A 17238-nucleotide genomic window follows, 5' to 3' on the forward strand; every position below is an offset into this window, starting at 1 on the left:
TGTAGGAAAATGCATGAACCTTAAGACTATAATGTTAAGCAAACTAAATCAAACATACAAGCTTAAATATTCACATGGTTTCTCTTATGTGAGAAATCCAATATATTATTAAAGTTCAGTATAGAAGATGATAGGAAAAAGAAAGGTAAAAGTTATTGTAATCCAATAAGAACAATCTATCTAAAAGTATAGTTTGATTTAGTATAATTGTCTTAAGTGTTTTGCATCTTCTTGGCCTATTAATATGGTTGTTAATCCATTTGTATAATAATTAACTAACTTTATAAGGACTTATAAAATAAATAAATGAATCTGATACTGGCCAATAAGGCAGATTAGAAAAAGAAATCCTTTTATCTATTCATAGATTGATGTTCATCTGGCTGCTTCCAGGATTTAGCTATTACAAAATGTGCTGCTATAAACACATTTTGAGAGGAAAAAGAAAAAGAAAGAATTCAGATGTATTATATACATCTACCAACTCCCCACAATGGTTGTAAATATTATGAACTGCAAAGGTTTTCTAATAATTTTTTTAAAGTAAATATATGTTCAAAAGTGTAGTATTAAAGGTTGCAATTGATGTCTTCAGTCTATGAGATTTTACTTGGTCTGAAACAGCAGAATTGTCCCACTATAACTCTTTCCTCCACATTTAAAATAAGTCAGGTGAAGACAGCTTCAAACTTCTACTTCATTCACTCCTCCTTTTCAGGCATCTACAAATGTGTCTTCCTAAGTCATATTGGAACTTGAGCAAAAGAAAAAAAACAGTAACGCTGACCTAGCTTTACTTAAAAGTTCAGCAATTTGTTCACCGTAAGTTTTTGCATTAATTTTAATTTTTAAAAAATATATTGCAATAGTATTTTCTTGATTACTGAGTCTTTTACTGTCCCTTTAAATTATGTACCCAGGGTGAGAGCATCATGTACTTTCCTGTAATCCTAGCTGTACTCTGAACAATAGACTTTACAGGGCTCAGTACACAAGTTCTTAAATCTCTTGTGAATCTGCACTCCCATTATTAATGATCCCATAACTCAACTCTGAATACTACTTATATACTTAGAGTCCTAATAAGTACTTTGAACCTAGGCCTCACTCTGAAATTCTGATTCATATTTCTAAACTCTTACTCTACAGTTTCACAATGTATATTTTAAATGTAGTGTGTGGAAAACCAATCCTTTAAATTATATACCAGTTTGTTCTTCCTCCACACTTTCCTATCTCTGTAAATGGCAGAGATACTTTTTGAAGAAAACAAAAAAGTTATCATCATCCCTGATTTTTATCTTTCACCTCTTATCCTATGCAATCTCCCACTAAGTACTAATACCCTACTTCTGAAATGAATCTGGAGTCTATACTCATCTCTGTGCCTCTCTCACCTTTGTTCTAATCTAGTTTCCATATTGTTTTGTTTGAAGTATAGAAACATCTAAAACTTCCACTCCTGTTTCTCCCAGCATGTGTCTTCTTTACCCAAAAAATCAGAATGATTTGAAAATTAAGTAAAATCATGTGAATTCTCTGCTCAAAACCTCTCAATGACTGCCATTGTCATATGGGACAAAAATCTCTATAGTAGCCTACAGGACACTAAATGATCCATACCACCTTTGTCATCACTTTCATGAATTCATCTTTGTCGTGTTTATTGGTTTTGTCCAATTCTTTTAGTTTTTCCCCATGAAAATATTAGGCATATTCCAACTTTGGGAATCTTGTGTTACTGTTCTCTGTGTGGACAGCTACATTCTCAACATATTTATATGGTTTGGGCTGTAGATCATGACAGATCTGTGCTCAAATACTGTCCTGTCAAGGAGATCATCTAGTTGGTTCTGCTTTAGCCCTGTGTTTGAGCTGCATCCCATGGTCCCTGACCACACTCTGGATCCCAGATCCCCTCCCCTGCAGGTATCTCCTCTTCTCCAAATGCCTGAGTGCAGACATATGAACTGCAGCTCCCAACCTCATGGGAGGCATGAGTCATGCTGCCTCCAAAATTTGAATGTGAATGTGAATGTTAGCGGTCCAGCAGAACCATTCCTTAATTTTCTACTATAAATTTTTATTTTGTCATTAAAGTAGCTGGCTGTGTGTCTCAGTTCCATTCTCTAAGAGATACAGGAAGCAATCTATGTGGTTACCCACTTGGCGTGACAAATGGTAAGTTGTGTGCAAATGTGCAAAAGTAGCAAATAGGATTTGTACCCACCTTTATGATCCATGGAATAGTTTTCTGTGTCTGTTTACCCAGGCATCAGAGAGGATTCAATAGACCCACACCACTTGAGGATTTCATTTTTCTTTCTCCTCATTTTTCCAGTAAAAGTATCCCAATACAGTAACATGTCCCATGAAAAACCAGATTTACAAGTTTGGGAGGAAGTTAAAAGTGAATCATCAAATTATTCGTGCATGGAAGATGATGATCTATTGTCGTGAAATATATCCTTTCTTAATGGAAAGGTGGAGTTGGCCATGTGCGTGAAAGATTCTGTGACAGTGAAATGGGATAAAAATATACTCATACAGACACAGTGAGTGCAGAATTCCTTGATTCAGATGATGAAGAAAACAGCAATGTGAGTACCTATTTGACTAGTTGGAATGTTGCAAAATGGCCATGCACATAAATGGAAGCATTCGATGTTAGAAATAGGTGCAAAAATATAGTGGTCTTTGCAGCGTGAAACATAGTGTGCAGAATGCCAGCACTGCCATTCAATTTTGCAAACTGTAACAGATGAAATGCTACAAGATGCTGTGAAATTTGCAAAAGCTTAAATACAAGTAAAACAGTTTTGTATGCACCAGTAGCTCTATTCAAAAAATGTATTTATTATGACACCTCAGTATTCATAGGTCTGCTGTACTTAGCACACATTTCTGATTGTGACTGCAGAAATTTAAAAGACATTTGGAAAAGCAGTGCATCAAAATATGGCAGAAAAATTTATGTCCTTGTAGATGCAAAGAATTATTATGCTTTCAGTTTAGAAATTTATCCTGATCTTCAGCCATAGGGTCCTTATGGTATAGTAATAACTTGAATGATGTTGTGAACAGACTTTTTGCTTCCACTACTAAATTAATTGTAATGTCACATGCAAAAGTTGGTACACTAGTTTCCAGCTGATGTTCCATTTGCTAACAGAGCACAACTTGAGCAGTTCAGGAACTATATACGGGGAACAAAAAAACCAAAATACCAGCTCAAATGTTGCATTTCCACTGTATAGCATGGACTTCAAATTTGTGAAAGATATAACATTGGCCTCATATATGACAGATAAAACAAACTGGTATTGCTGATGTCAACATTTCACCCTGATGAAATATTTATAGGAATATCTTGGCAAAACAAAAGCCTGAGTTGGAAATTTTCAACTACAAAACCAAATGTGGAACAGATGTTGAGTTACACAACTACCATGTCACTTGAAACACAATGCTTAACCAATGACTTTATTTTACTTGATCCTAAATGGGCATGGCAAAAATGTGCATGGCTTCAATAGTTTGACAGTTTACAAAGAAAATAACAAGTACAAAACATAATAGAGGAAGTTTTCTTATAGGATTGGGACTGGAACTCTTAGGTTAATACTTACAGTAGAGGAAAAAATATTTCTGCCCAGGGAACTATGCAAAAAAATTGTGAAACACACTGGTGAGCTGACAGGTGAACTGGCAGGTGAAACATCACATAGATGCACTATGACAAAAGAGAAACAAAATATCAACTGGGTCCTACAAAACATATGTGCTATCAGTGTAAGTGATACTTGTGTATGAAACATGCTGTTGTCATGTGTGAAGAATGCTTTGGGTGTGACAGTTGAAGCAAAGCTTATTTCTGTGGTAGACTTTTTGGTTTACACTGTAGTGCAAGTTTTTTTTTCTTATGTAAGTTTTTATTTTTGCTGTTTCCTTTTAGGGTTTGTAAGCAAGTAAATTTCTCATACGAAAATACTGGTATCTGTTCTAAGCATTCACTCCATATTTTACATTTTAATTCACTGACATCTTATTTCCCTGCTAAGTGCATTTTGTACAATACAGTAGGAAGCTCCTGAGAAAACAGGAAGAGAGATGAAAGGACGATCACATAGGAAAGGAAAGCTGAGCACAAATTCTGTCAATGTAAGCAAAATGTATGTATGAAATATACATTGGTCATATGCAAAGACTCCCTGAGGTGTGGCTGTAGAAGCAAAGCTTATATTTGTACTAGTGTTCTATTGGTATTTTCATTGTAGTTTATATTGGAATTTGTTTCTCATGCTGTCTTTTACGTTTTGTAAGCAAGTACAGAGCTGATGTGAAAATGTTGATATCTATTCTAAATGTACAATATGCATTAGAGTAAATATGCATCTGATAGTCCTTTATTTGTGCACCTGATGACAAAATCAGTCTTATACCCTGTAGTGAATTGACAACTGGCAGTCAACTTATAAGCCCCAGCTGAACTGAGTAAGCATGGTGCTCAGTGTGGTAGGCCCACCTGGGGATTGCTGCCAACAGTATAAGACACAAAATTGGAGAAGAAGTTAGGCTATTGGGAGCTGAGAAAGGCTGTTAGCAGTTGGCAGATTCTGTAAGGAGCTGTTGGTTCTCTTGGAGGAGCTTGTCACGCTGGCTTTCCTGATGAACCCAGCTGTTTTCATCCTCCAAGGAGCTCGGGACCTTGTTGGCACTGAGAATGGTTTGAGTTCACTTTGGGGGAGCTCTCGTCATCACTCTGAGCATCTCTTCCTGGCTCCGGAGGGGAATATGGTGCACTGCCAGTCTCCTGGAGAAGCTTGCTGTGTTGGCATTCCTGATGGGAACTCGGCCATCTTGAACATTGGAGGAGTTCAGAACCTCACTGTTGGTGATGAACCCAGCTGTTTTCATCCTCCAAGGAGCTTGGGAGGTGGTGCTAGGAAAAGCCTTGCTCAGCATGCATAATGGGGTCCCTGAGGGCATCATGACAGAGATGTATGGAATCACCCCTCACATGACCGTCGGCACAAGACACTTAAGTGATGCCGGAGGACAGCCCACGTGGGCTTATGCATGGGTCAGCTGGAGAGGCCCAGTGCCTTGGAAAAGTCTAACAACAAAGTGCCACGGATGGTCTGCTAGGCAGGTGATAGCTATGAATTTGTTCCGCTTTGAAAAGGATGTGGTCATGGCGCCACATTTACTACACTCATCCCAAGATGGAAGCTACCCCAGAAGGAGACTGTTTCTCTGCTGTTTGGTCCAGTAGACAAAGGAAAAACTCACTCAGAAGCCTGGTTTCCAGAGGGAGAGCAGAGAAGAAATGTGGTTATGCATTGAACTTCCTAGAGGCTGATGACTACCGTCCTCAGGTACTGTCAAGGGATTGCAAAAGCCCATCAGTACCCTGGTATTCAGGAGAAGGGCTGTATCCCACCAAGTGGCCTTTCCTGGCACCTATGAACCCATGTTTGGTGAGTGATTACTGACACATTATCAAGAACTAAATAGAGATTTTTTTCACCATGTGGGAGCAACTGCTCACTGGAGGGTACATCAGCCTGGAGGAGTTTGCAGCTGATGCCCTCTTGGTCTATGACAACTGCGAGACCTTCAAGAAGTATGACTCTGAAGTGGGCAGGGTGGGGCACATCATGTGCCAATTCTTTGAGAGCTACTTGGAGTTCTATCAGGGAAAACAGGCCAATCTGTGAGGCAAGGGAGGTAGAGAGTCACCTTATAGCATCTCCCCCTACTTCCAAACACAAAACCTGCTGACGCTGTCTTGTGTAGAGACTTAAGTCAGATACAACTTGATTTTCGACTCTGCCCTTGGCAGCACTCACATCCTCTTACCCCTAATACCTCTTTTCCATTCCTCCTCTTGTTCCTCAAATAAGGGTGTGGATGAGATCCTTAGAGACTAAAAAGCCACAAAAGAAAGAAAAGATAATTTTTCCTTTCTGTTTTGTTTCCTCATTAAAAATAGGGAGGAGAACAAGAAGTCCTTACTTCATCATCCCAGCTTCCTCTCCTTCCTTGCACATACCCAGCACTCTGGGGTGATTTAACCATAGAAATAGTCCAAATGAGTGTGTGAAATCAAGAAATGCTCTGTACTGTGTGTGGACCCACAGTGACAGCCAGTGATGTGGATTTGACCCTGAGGCATGTCGCCCACATGCTTGCATGTGCAGACCCTCTGTGTCTGCTTCCTCTCAGCCTTTTTTCCCTTCTCTTACCCTCCACTCCCCAGCCTATTTTTCAGATTTTCTCTCATTGAATAGTGGAAAACTGTTATATTTGGATTCCTCTCTCCTTTTCCCTCAAATATTTCCACCTTCAAGGAAAAAATTTAGTGGTCCCTCTCTTTCTCCTTGTCTTCATATTCCTGCTGATAGTATCCCATCTAACATGTCGGATGCTCTTCACATGTTGAGTTTCCAGCCTTTTCTGAAACCGAGTGACGAGGAGTGGATAGGCCGGCGCTCCGGACCTTCCCGCCTCCTTTTCCACCCGTTCCCTGAACTGCCCTCTTGGGAACACCTCAGCGACTCCTACTGATGAATTTGGGTTCACCTCTGAGATAGAAGCTAGGCAATAGTTTGATCAACCTTAACATTCTTATGTCTGGTGGACTGAGCAACTTCTTTGAAGATAACAGTATGTAATGCAGCAACCATAGTTTATTCTTATCATTTTGTTTTGAGGTCATGTATCATTTTTGTTGTTTTTGTGTTTTTATTTTAAATTTTGCCTTCATTGTTGTTTTGTTAATTTTTTTTCAATTTTTAAAATAAAAAAATTTAAAAATAGTAAACAAAAGCCAAGCAATAATTGGCCTCAAAGAGATGATAAGTGGTGTGTGTATGTGCATGCATGCATGCATGTGTGTCTATACCATAATTCTGGCCTTGCTCTTTTTGATGGGACTCATTTGTTTTCCTCAAGTATCTGTTTGTCTTCCTCGTGTTCTCATTGTTTCATACCATCATTGTTTTGTCTTTGAAAATCCACAGGAACAATTTCTCTGGGTCATTTCTGTTCTCCTCTCTTCAAACTGCAGTCTTTCATCTGCCTGCTCCCACCGCTTAGGAGCTCTGAGTCTGACGGCTTTGCAGAGAAAGGGTTAGAACTGGACCATTCCTAATGCCATGAGCATCTGTGGGTTTAGTTTTCTTTCTTTTATCTACTTATACCCCAGGACACCTTCCCAACATCAGAAATACCCGGAACAATGGAGGGAGGAGGAGAAGGGCTTCTGGGTTCACTGCCCTATACATAACTGTGCTCAGTATGTGGGAGGGAAACTGGTCACTTGGAGCTATACCCGTGGGTCCTGGGCCCCTGCTCCTGCTCAGCAGAGCCCCGCGCAGCAGAGATTACCAGTGCTTGCACTGGGGAGGTGGCTGCTGGTTGGACTGAGCAGAGAGCTGAGGCATCTGAGAAATGTCCATGGGTGTGGAAAAGGGGGGCAGGTGAGGAGAAGCGTTCATTCCAGTACTTCTGACACCACTGAAGAGCCACTGCAGGACAGAGGCAGCAGAGGCCCTGGGGCAGCCCCTTACTGAGTGTAGGTCCCTTTTCCCCCAGAGCCTACTTCTAACGTCACATTTCCTATCAGATAAGCCTCAAAACGTTTTATTTTATTTGACAGTATTTTTTGCTTTTAAATAAGAGACAGATTGAAGAATATTTGAATTGACTTTATGTTATGCATAAATACTTATATTTTATGTAACTCTTCTGTGAAAAACTTTGTGTCAGTCAGATATTTGGAATTGTTATTCCTGTGGAATCACCCTCCCCAGGGCGCTTTCCCCCTGAAGTAAACTGCTACAGATTAATTTCATCATTCAAGGTGGAGGGGGTGGGTGGTGAGGTCCCAGTGTTCCTGCTTTGTGTTTCTCTCCCAGCTCCATCTCTGTCTAGGAACCAGGCATTCTGAAGTTGGACTGGGGTTCAAGGGGGTGGGGACAGATCATGATCAAAGGGGCCATGTCTCACATTTCTTTACTCACCTTCACTGTCCCTTGCGTTAAGTAGATTTTCTCTATTGACAAGAGTATATGTTAAGGAAGGCAGATTAAAAGTAAAACAGCCAAAACCCTCCCGCTTTCTTTCACTTACCATCTGTCTCATAATTTGAAGAAACCACACCGTCAATAACAAATTTCCATGTTCCTTTTATAGCAAAGGCAACTTAATTTTTATAAACAAATGTGATGTTTTAGTGACTTTTGGACAGTGTACAATTTTTCATGAATTTACATTTCTTTCTCGATTTCAGGATCAGTCTCATTTTTAATAATGTTAAAAAAAGAAAAAATGTTTAGAGAAAAAGCTTAGCATTTTATTGCTATGTGATGTTCACAAGTGCAGCTGTAGAAAAGTGCTTGTCAGCTGAATGAAAACCACATTTGACATAGTGAAAAAAAGAGTATCTATGACAATCCTGTTTAAAATATACTCTTTCCTTATACCATTGGTATGCTCTAAATTCATTGTTTTACTTTTCTGCTTTAGCACTTTTCACAACGTGTGAACTCTGCATGTGTGCTTATTGCTTTACTTACATTTTAATTGTTTTTTCCCCTTACACTTCAGAATATGAATTTTATGGAGGTAGGAACGTGCGTGTGTGTGTGTGTGTGTGTGTACATTTATATTTATGCTGCATCTCCCCCAGCACTTTGAAACAAAGTTTAGTACATAGTTACGCCTCAGGTGGTGTAGAGAGAAAAAAGTATAAATTGAATTCATGACTCATTTCTTACTTCTCTACATAGTCTACACAGAATAATATTGTCACCAAACTCTGCTTAGTTTGTCAGGTGTAAAGTAGCAAACTATCCCTTTTTCATCTCAAGTTTTCTTGACTTCAGCACTAATCTTTTGATGTAGTAAAGGTCTCCCTTTACTTAGTTCATCAACAAAGTTTTGTTAAACAGTGGCAGATTAGTGCACTGATAAAAGTGTAGTTTCTGAAACCAACTGCTTGGTTGTACCTCATGAATAAAGCAAGTAAAAGGTTCTGCCTCCGTTTCCCCATTTAAAGATATCAGAAATAATAATACCTACTTAATAAAAGCATTCCACCAAATTCATCTGGATCAGAATAACAAGTTATCATAGAACATATTATATTTATCAGCATTATTCTAAACACTTTGCATATATTACACATCTGTTTGTCTATTATTTATATTAGCTGAATAGTTATGTGTTACTGTTAATGTTCTTTATCCCTCCTTTATTTTTCAATAGTAGTCATGGCTGCACATATTCTTTGAAGTACTTTGGCTCATAGCACATTTTGTTCTGAGTGTTAATATAATCTCCTTAATTATCATCTCATTTCTGTACCTCCTACTGCAAGATAATATTTATGCAACATGTATTATGTGTACTATTTCTGAAAATATTACTGTTAGACATGACGGATATCATATATACTGAAATCATATGTATGTGTGTGTGTGTGTGTGTGTGTGTGTGTGTGTATTTGAAATATCATAAGGCCCTGGGCTAACAAGATGATCATATATTTTTGTTGGTAATATTTTAAATTGGAGAATAATGTAGAATTGTATACCAAATCCAGTAAAGGAGTTCATTTCCTTAGATCAAGTATCATTTGTTATAAAAATATATCTCAGTGTGACATTCTGTAGTATGCAATAAACTATATAAATGGATATGTTCATGATATAAATGAATCTGGTTTTGGTAGCATCATGTATGAAGGGAAGCAACTGGAAACACTATACATAAAACAATAAGTTAAATGTACATTGTGAGCATTCAGATATTTATATTATATAAAATTATGATGCACAAACAAAATTTAATGTTGTGGTTCAAACAAAACTTATAATTGCAGATATTATACAATGACATCAAAATGTTTATAATGAGCTAAGTTGTTTAATGTATACAATTAGATATACCAAATGATTCCAATCATGTAAACATTGGAACATATTTTTCTATTGGAAAGGATTATAAAATGATACACAAAAATAGTTTTGATAAGATGGCAATTTCGATCAGTTTCATTCTACTTTCTGAAAATTGACCATAGTATGACTCAATATATTAATTTAGATTTATAACAGGGAAAAGTGGAAATGTGTGTAGTAGTATGTGTGGCCTCTACCCTTGATGAGTTTACAAACATAGCACACTTATTAAACTGATAAATAAGGTAGTTCAATAGTAATTCTTTCAATGACTTTAATATACATAATGTTATATATTTGGTAGTATAAAATGTTGTATGGAGAAGAAATAAGCCTGAAGCCCTTGGGGAATAGTCAGATGTTTTAAGATTTAGGTCCAGGTTTTGATATTTTCCATTTTATTCTATAATTGTTAATTTTTTCTTTTGGAACATACCTCTTCTTTGATATCTCCAGCGAATAAGTGGTATTTTCTTATTTTCTGATCACTAGCTAGGAGCATATTTGGATATAAACAACAGTTGAACTAATTACATTCCATGTTCTTTTGCAAAAGTGAGACTAAGAAATTTTTACTCAGATTTTTGGAGGTGACATGTTACATTGTTTTCATTACATAAAAATATTACAATTTAATGGTCGAAGAGATAGGTATGAAATTAGTTGTGGAATGAGGAAAGGTTCAAGAAAATTAGAGATATGTAAATCTATAAGTCTCAGGTTAAATGAACTTTCAATAAACAGTGACGATGCTCTTCATTTTTCAATTTTTACTGTCACGTGCTGAATATTATCTAACACTCCATAATACAAACTCTGATTTCCATAGATTTATTGCTTGTGAATTTTCATGCACAAGTACATGCAAAGTCTTATGTAGGTGAGGACATGAATGTGTGACTTTTATAAAAACTTTATGTTTACTATACTCAGTTCACTATGTTCAACCCAGCTATCATCTTATGAAAGTGGGAGATAGCCATTTATTTTTTTAAATCAGTAAAATATAGTTATCTATCTGTCTATTCTCTATCTATCGATTTATCATTTATTTATTTATCTACCTACCTATCATCTATCTAATTTGACACATCAGATCTTCATTATTTCATTCCTCTTAGAAAACTTCCAAATGTATTATCCATCTTGATTATTTTTCTAAACTTGATCAGTTAATTCCCAGAAAATATTAATAACTGGCAAGATAGTAAAATGTTTGATCTTGGCATGAGAGTCAACTGATCAATAAAAATACACAAGGTAATTTGTTAACATCATTTGAATTATTGCATACAAGTATCTGAAAGAAAAAATGTTGAAAAAAATCTGTATGATATGCTCTGATTTTATGGAACTGAAGGGTCCAATTATATTTTGACATTATATAGAATCATTTTGATCTTAGTGATGAATATCACTAGTGTAGAAAGCCTTTAGCAAATAACTTAATGCAAATCAAATCTATAAATACTGTTTCTCTTATTTGGTATTCTACTCAGCTCTTTAGTTAAGCCTTTTCTCTATTTCCTACCTTGGAATCAGTGTAGAATAAAGAATATATACAGGAATATCATTATGCATCAATGATAAAATAGTTACTTGTAAGATTTTGTCTACTATTATAATTATTTTTCATAACAGTTGATATTATGTTTCTCATTGCTATGTTTTCTATATTGCTACACATGTTTTAATTTTTAACTTTTCTGTTATACTGTCTCTCATTTTTCTCTCCCTCTTTTCTCTCTCTCTCTATCTCTCTCTCTCTCAATACCAAAGATTGAGCACAGGACCTTTACACTTAGCTGCATTTCACTTACTCTTCCTTTTCCTCTCTCCGTATTTTTTCAGTACTAGACTGAACTCAGGGCTTTTGCAATGGACTGCATTCCAAGCCATTTTGTCATATTTTATCTATCTATCTATCTATCTATTTACTCTTTGTCTTTTTGAGACAGAATTTCACTATGCAGCTCAGGCTGGCCTTGAACTCACTTTAGAGCCCAGGCTGGCCTCAACCTCACAGAGATGCTCCAACCTCAGCCTCCTGAGTGCTGTGATTACAGGCATGTTGCACCATGCCCAGCTGCTTTTATTTTTATTTTCATTTTCATTTTTATTTTTAGGTAGTCTTACTATGTCACTAACTTGTCCCAGCTTGTGATTCTCCTGCTTAGCATTGCAGAGACTAGAGATTACAGAGATGTTTAACCATGCCCCAAAATTTTTTCTCTATTTAAGTTTAAACAATTTGTTATGACATTCAAAACTTGTTACAAGACCAGAAATTCTGTTAACTTGATGAACATCTGCACTTTGAAATTGTAAATTCTAATCACATTTTGGCCATGTGTAAATCTTCTAAGCCTTTAGAAAATATAATTATTTTACTTTCTTGTCATAGAAATAGTTGCATGATTTTTTAGTGCTTCTTCTTAAAGATTTCCAGCACAGAATGAATGGGATGGTAGCTTCCAGGTTTGAAAGGGAAAGGTCTGTTTCTCTGCAACAAAAAACAAAGACAAAAATTTCTGCTGCCTATAAACATGGCTCCTTTACATTGCTATGGTGTAGACCTAAAACTTTCCCTTCCAAGCCTCTTGTGTTCTTTGGAATGTGATTGGATCATGGTGCTCTTGTGTACATCAGTAGATGGATCTATTTATGAGTTCATAGCTGAATATGGTATTAAGAGGTGGAGTCCAGTTGCAAGAGGTGGGTTACTGGGGGCATAGCCTGAAATATTATATTTTTCTCCTGGGTTCTTACTGCTTCCCTGCTGTCCTCTGTTGAGAGCTTTTCTCTGCCAGACCCATCCATACATCATTTCTGCCTTACATGCAGTTACCGTATATTGAACCCTCTGAAACCCCCCAAAATAACTCTTTTCTCCTTTAACTTGTGCAAGTTGACTATTTCGTCCCAGTGATAAGAAAGTGAGTAATACAGGATGATACACTGTGTTGTCTCATCTCCAGAAAATGATTTCTTTCCTGAGAGGGAAATACACATATTGGTAATGTCATAAATTATAGAAATTCAGTTAAAAATTGCAAAATAATAAATAAAATAAATTATGTATTAAAGTATGTAACATACATGTATTTAATATTTATCTCCAAATTTTATGGATGATATAATATCAGAATATTCATATTAGTAAAATGAAAACATTTTTTAAAAAATATAATTATTCTATTACTTAAAAGATACAAAAATATATAAATTTCAAAAATATTGATAATAAAATAAATAACTTCTGAGCAAACTAAGATGAAAATTCCATGGTGGGTAAAAGAAAAAACAAGAAGAGAAGAAAAAAATGGGAAAAAAAGCTATTGTAAATAAAGAGGGGAAGAGGGGTTGAAGGGAGGGTAGAGGAATGGGAAGAATCAAGTTTTATATATATAGACATAAAACATGTGATCATTATGGATACCTAAATGTACCAATAAGCATATTAAAAATATATATAACACCGCAGTGAAAATTATCCTTAATATTTTTCTATTGTTCATTAAAATTGAAATCAGAAACAGCACCAATATTCTTATTACTACTGATAGTAGTTCAACATCATTCTTTAACTGTTGTCCATTGAAATAAAATAAAATGATCTAATGTATTTTAAATTTTGAAAAGCATACTGGTCAGATTTTATTTGTTTCAGGCAATGAAAATCAAAGCAGATAGAGAAAAACACAATAGTATTAATTAATCATCACAAAACTGTAAAATTAGAACCTATCAAGAATAATTCTTTTCTTGATAAATTAAATTTATTGTTACATTTTAAATATACATAATGATCATATTCATCATAGGGAATTTGTACCCATTCATAATATATCTTGATTCTTTTTTCCACTTTCCCCTCCCCTCTCTTCAACCCCTCTTTCCCTCCTTAGTTACTAAAGATTTGTTTTCATTTTTTCCTACTCATCTCATTTTTTTCTTTTCCCTTCCTTCATATCCACCTCCCTTCTGCCTAGTTCTCCTCCTCATTTGAACATTTTCTTCCTATTACACAATATTTATTATATATTTTGGTCCCTATTTACAATTTCAGTTTCTCATACCAGAGAAACAGTGTGATATTTAGACATTTATGTCCAATTTATTTCACTTAAATTTATGGTCTCAGTGTCCATCCACTTACCTAGAAATTTCTCAAGTTTATCCTTCCTTATGGATGAGTATTACTCCATTGTAGAAAAAGAAAACCCACATTGTCTTGATCCATTCATTAGCTGGTGCGCATATGGGCTATTTCCAAATTTGGATATTGCAAACTGTGCTGTTATAAACATGAGGGTGTATATGTCATTGTCGAGTGATGCCTTTAATTCTTTTGGGAAGATACCAAGAAAGGAATAACTAGGTCAAATAGAACCTCTAATATTAGTATTTGTTTGGAATATTCACACTGATTTCCACAGTGGTTGAAGTAGTATACACTCCCATCAGCAATGGAGATGGATAATTTTTAAGCCCACAGCACTGCCAGCTTGTGTTATTGCTTGATTTCTGGCTAATAGCTATTGTTTCTGGAGTAAAATGAAATCTCCTTATTGCTTTAATGTTATCTCTTTAATGACCAGTGATGTTCAACATTGTTTTTTCATGTATAGATCTGCCATTTCTACTTCTTCATCTCAGAATGGTCTGCTCATTTCAGGACCCACTTTGTACTGAGCCTTTAAATTTGGGCGATACTTTTTTTAACTTCTCTATATAGTCTAGACATTATTCTGTTGTCTGAGAAACAGGTGGCCAAATGTTTTTCACACATTTTGGGCTGTTTCTTCACTCTTTTGATGATTACTTTTGCAGTGCAAAACTTTTAACATGATGAGATCTGAGTTGTGGATATTTTATAATATTTCTGTGTGATTGGGGTTTTGTTCATAAAATTTTTGCCGATACCTTTGACTTCAAGAGTTCTACCTATTCTCTCTTCCAGCAGACTCAGTGTTTCTGTTTTAATATTTAGAGTCTTGATCCATCATGAGTTTATTTTAGTGCCTTGTTTTAATCTTTAGCATGTGGAAAGCCAGTTTTTCCAGCACCATTAATAAAAGAGGGACTATCTTTCTTTTAGTGAAAATGTTTGCTTCCTTTGTCAAAGGTAAAGTGGAGGAGTATGTTTGGAGATGTTTCTGCACTTTCTAATGTATTCCATTGATGCTTAAGTCTGTTTTCTTTCCAGTTTTAATCACAGTAGCTTTGTAGTATAACTTCAAGTAAGGGATTATGATGCCCCTTATCTTGCATTTGTTGCCCATAATAATTTATGCTCTTCTAGGTCTCTTGTAGTTCCAAATAAATTGAAGGATCATTTTTTTTTCTAATTCTGTGAGATTTGCTGTTGGTATTTTTATTAGGATTGCATTAAAATTGTATAAAAATTTTTGGAGTATGCCCATTTTCACTATGCTGGTTTTTCCTACCCAAGACCAAGGGATATCTTTTCATTTTCTGATATCTTATTTGATCTTTTTTTCCAGAGTACTGCAGTTTTCAATGTAAAGATGTTTTATTTACTTTGTTAAATTGATTTCTAAGTATTTCATTTCTTTCAGTGTTACTGTAAAATGTGATGTTTCCTTAATTTCAATCTCAGTTTGTTTGTTATTTATGTACAGAAATGCTACTGACTGTTGAGCATTGACTTTGTATCAAGCTATGTGGCTGAATGCCGTAATTAAATCTAAAAGTCATGTGGTAGAGTTTTGGTGGTCTAGTAGAGTATCACATCATCTTCAAATATTGATAATGTAAATTCTATCTTTCCTATCCTTATTACTTTTGTTTCTCTCATCTAATTAGTCTGGCTATGGTTTCCTGAACTATGTTGAATAAGGGTGGTGATAATGGACATCCTTGTGTTAATTCTGATTTTAAAATGAAAGCTTTTAGTATTTGACCATTTAGTATGATGTTGGCTCTGTTTTTCACAGATGGCTTTTATTAGGTTGAGATCTAGTCCAGTTTTCTACACAGGTTTTATCATGAATGGGGGTTGAATTTTGTCAAATGACTTTTTTTGCACCTATTGTGATGATCATATGATGTTTTGTATTTGACTCAGTTGATATGGTATATTTTATTGATTTGTGTATGTTGAGTCTTCACTCCATCCATGGTATAAATCCTACTCTGTCACGATGTATAATGTTCTTGACTATTTGCTGCATTCTGTTGGCCAGTATATTATTGAGAATTTTTGCATCTCTGTTTATAAGGGAGATTGGCCTGTAAATGAGATTTTTGATTGAATCTTTCCTGGTTTTAGTATTATGATAATACTTGCCTCCAGGAATGACTTTGGGACTATTTATTCCCTTTTGATTTTATTAAAGGGCTTAAGGAGTAGTGGCATTAGAACTTCTCTAAATTTCCCGTAGAATTCAGTAGTTAATCCATCAGGACCTGAACTTTTCTTTGTTGGAAGGGTTTTAATTAAATGTTCAATTTCATTAACTGATATTGGATTATTTAGAATTTTTAGATCTTCTTGGTTTGTATGAATTTGGTAATTCATATGAATCTAAGAATCAAGATTTCTTCTGTATTTTTCATCTTATTTGAATATCAGTTTGCAAAGTATATTTTGATGATCTGGATTTCTACAGGATCTGTTGTGGTTTCAGTATTTTCATTAATAATTGCATGGATTTCAGTCTTTTCTTTCCTTTTTTTGATAAGTTTGGCCAGAAGTTTGTCCATTTTATTTAATGTTTCACAGAACCAACTCTTCAATTAACTGATTCTTTGCATTGTTTTCTTGGTTTCATTGACATTAATTTCTGCTCTGTTATTTTTTATTTCCTCACTTCTACAAGCTATGGGTTTGACTCTTTTTTTTTTTTTTTTTTTTTTTTGGAAGTTTGAGGTTCAACATTAGGCTCTGTTATGGTTGATACATTGTGTCAACTTGGAAAGTCTAGAGGTTTGGCTAAGTGACTCAGCAGGAAGCCAGAGTGTTTACTTTGTATACATCCTGAGCCTGTGGAAGAGAAAGGCCTAGAAATTATGTGAGAGCTACGCGCCCCTTAGGTGGGGGTAGCCTGTTTACAAAGTAAGGGAGGGAAAGAAGCTGCTTGTCTCCATTCCTCTCTTTTGCTCTGGCTGCTTTGGTGTTTGGCTGCCATTCCCCCTTTGCTCTTGTTGCTTTGCTACCTTCTGCCTTGGAGCCAGCCAAGTGTGGACGAGGAAACCTCCACAAACTGTAAGCTAAATAAACCTTTCCTTCCTTAATTTTGGGAGT

This window comes from Chinchilla lanigera, unplaced genomic scaffold (assembly GCF_000276665.1).
Source record: "Chinchilla lanigera isolate Chin_1 unplaced genomic scaffold, ChiLan1.0 scaffold00102, whole genome shotgun sequence".
In the NCBI taxonomy this organism is placed as follows: domain Eukaryota; kingdom Metazoa; phylum Chordata; class Mammalia; order Rodentia; family Chinchillidae; genus Chinchilla; species Chinchilla lanigera.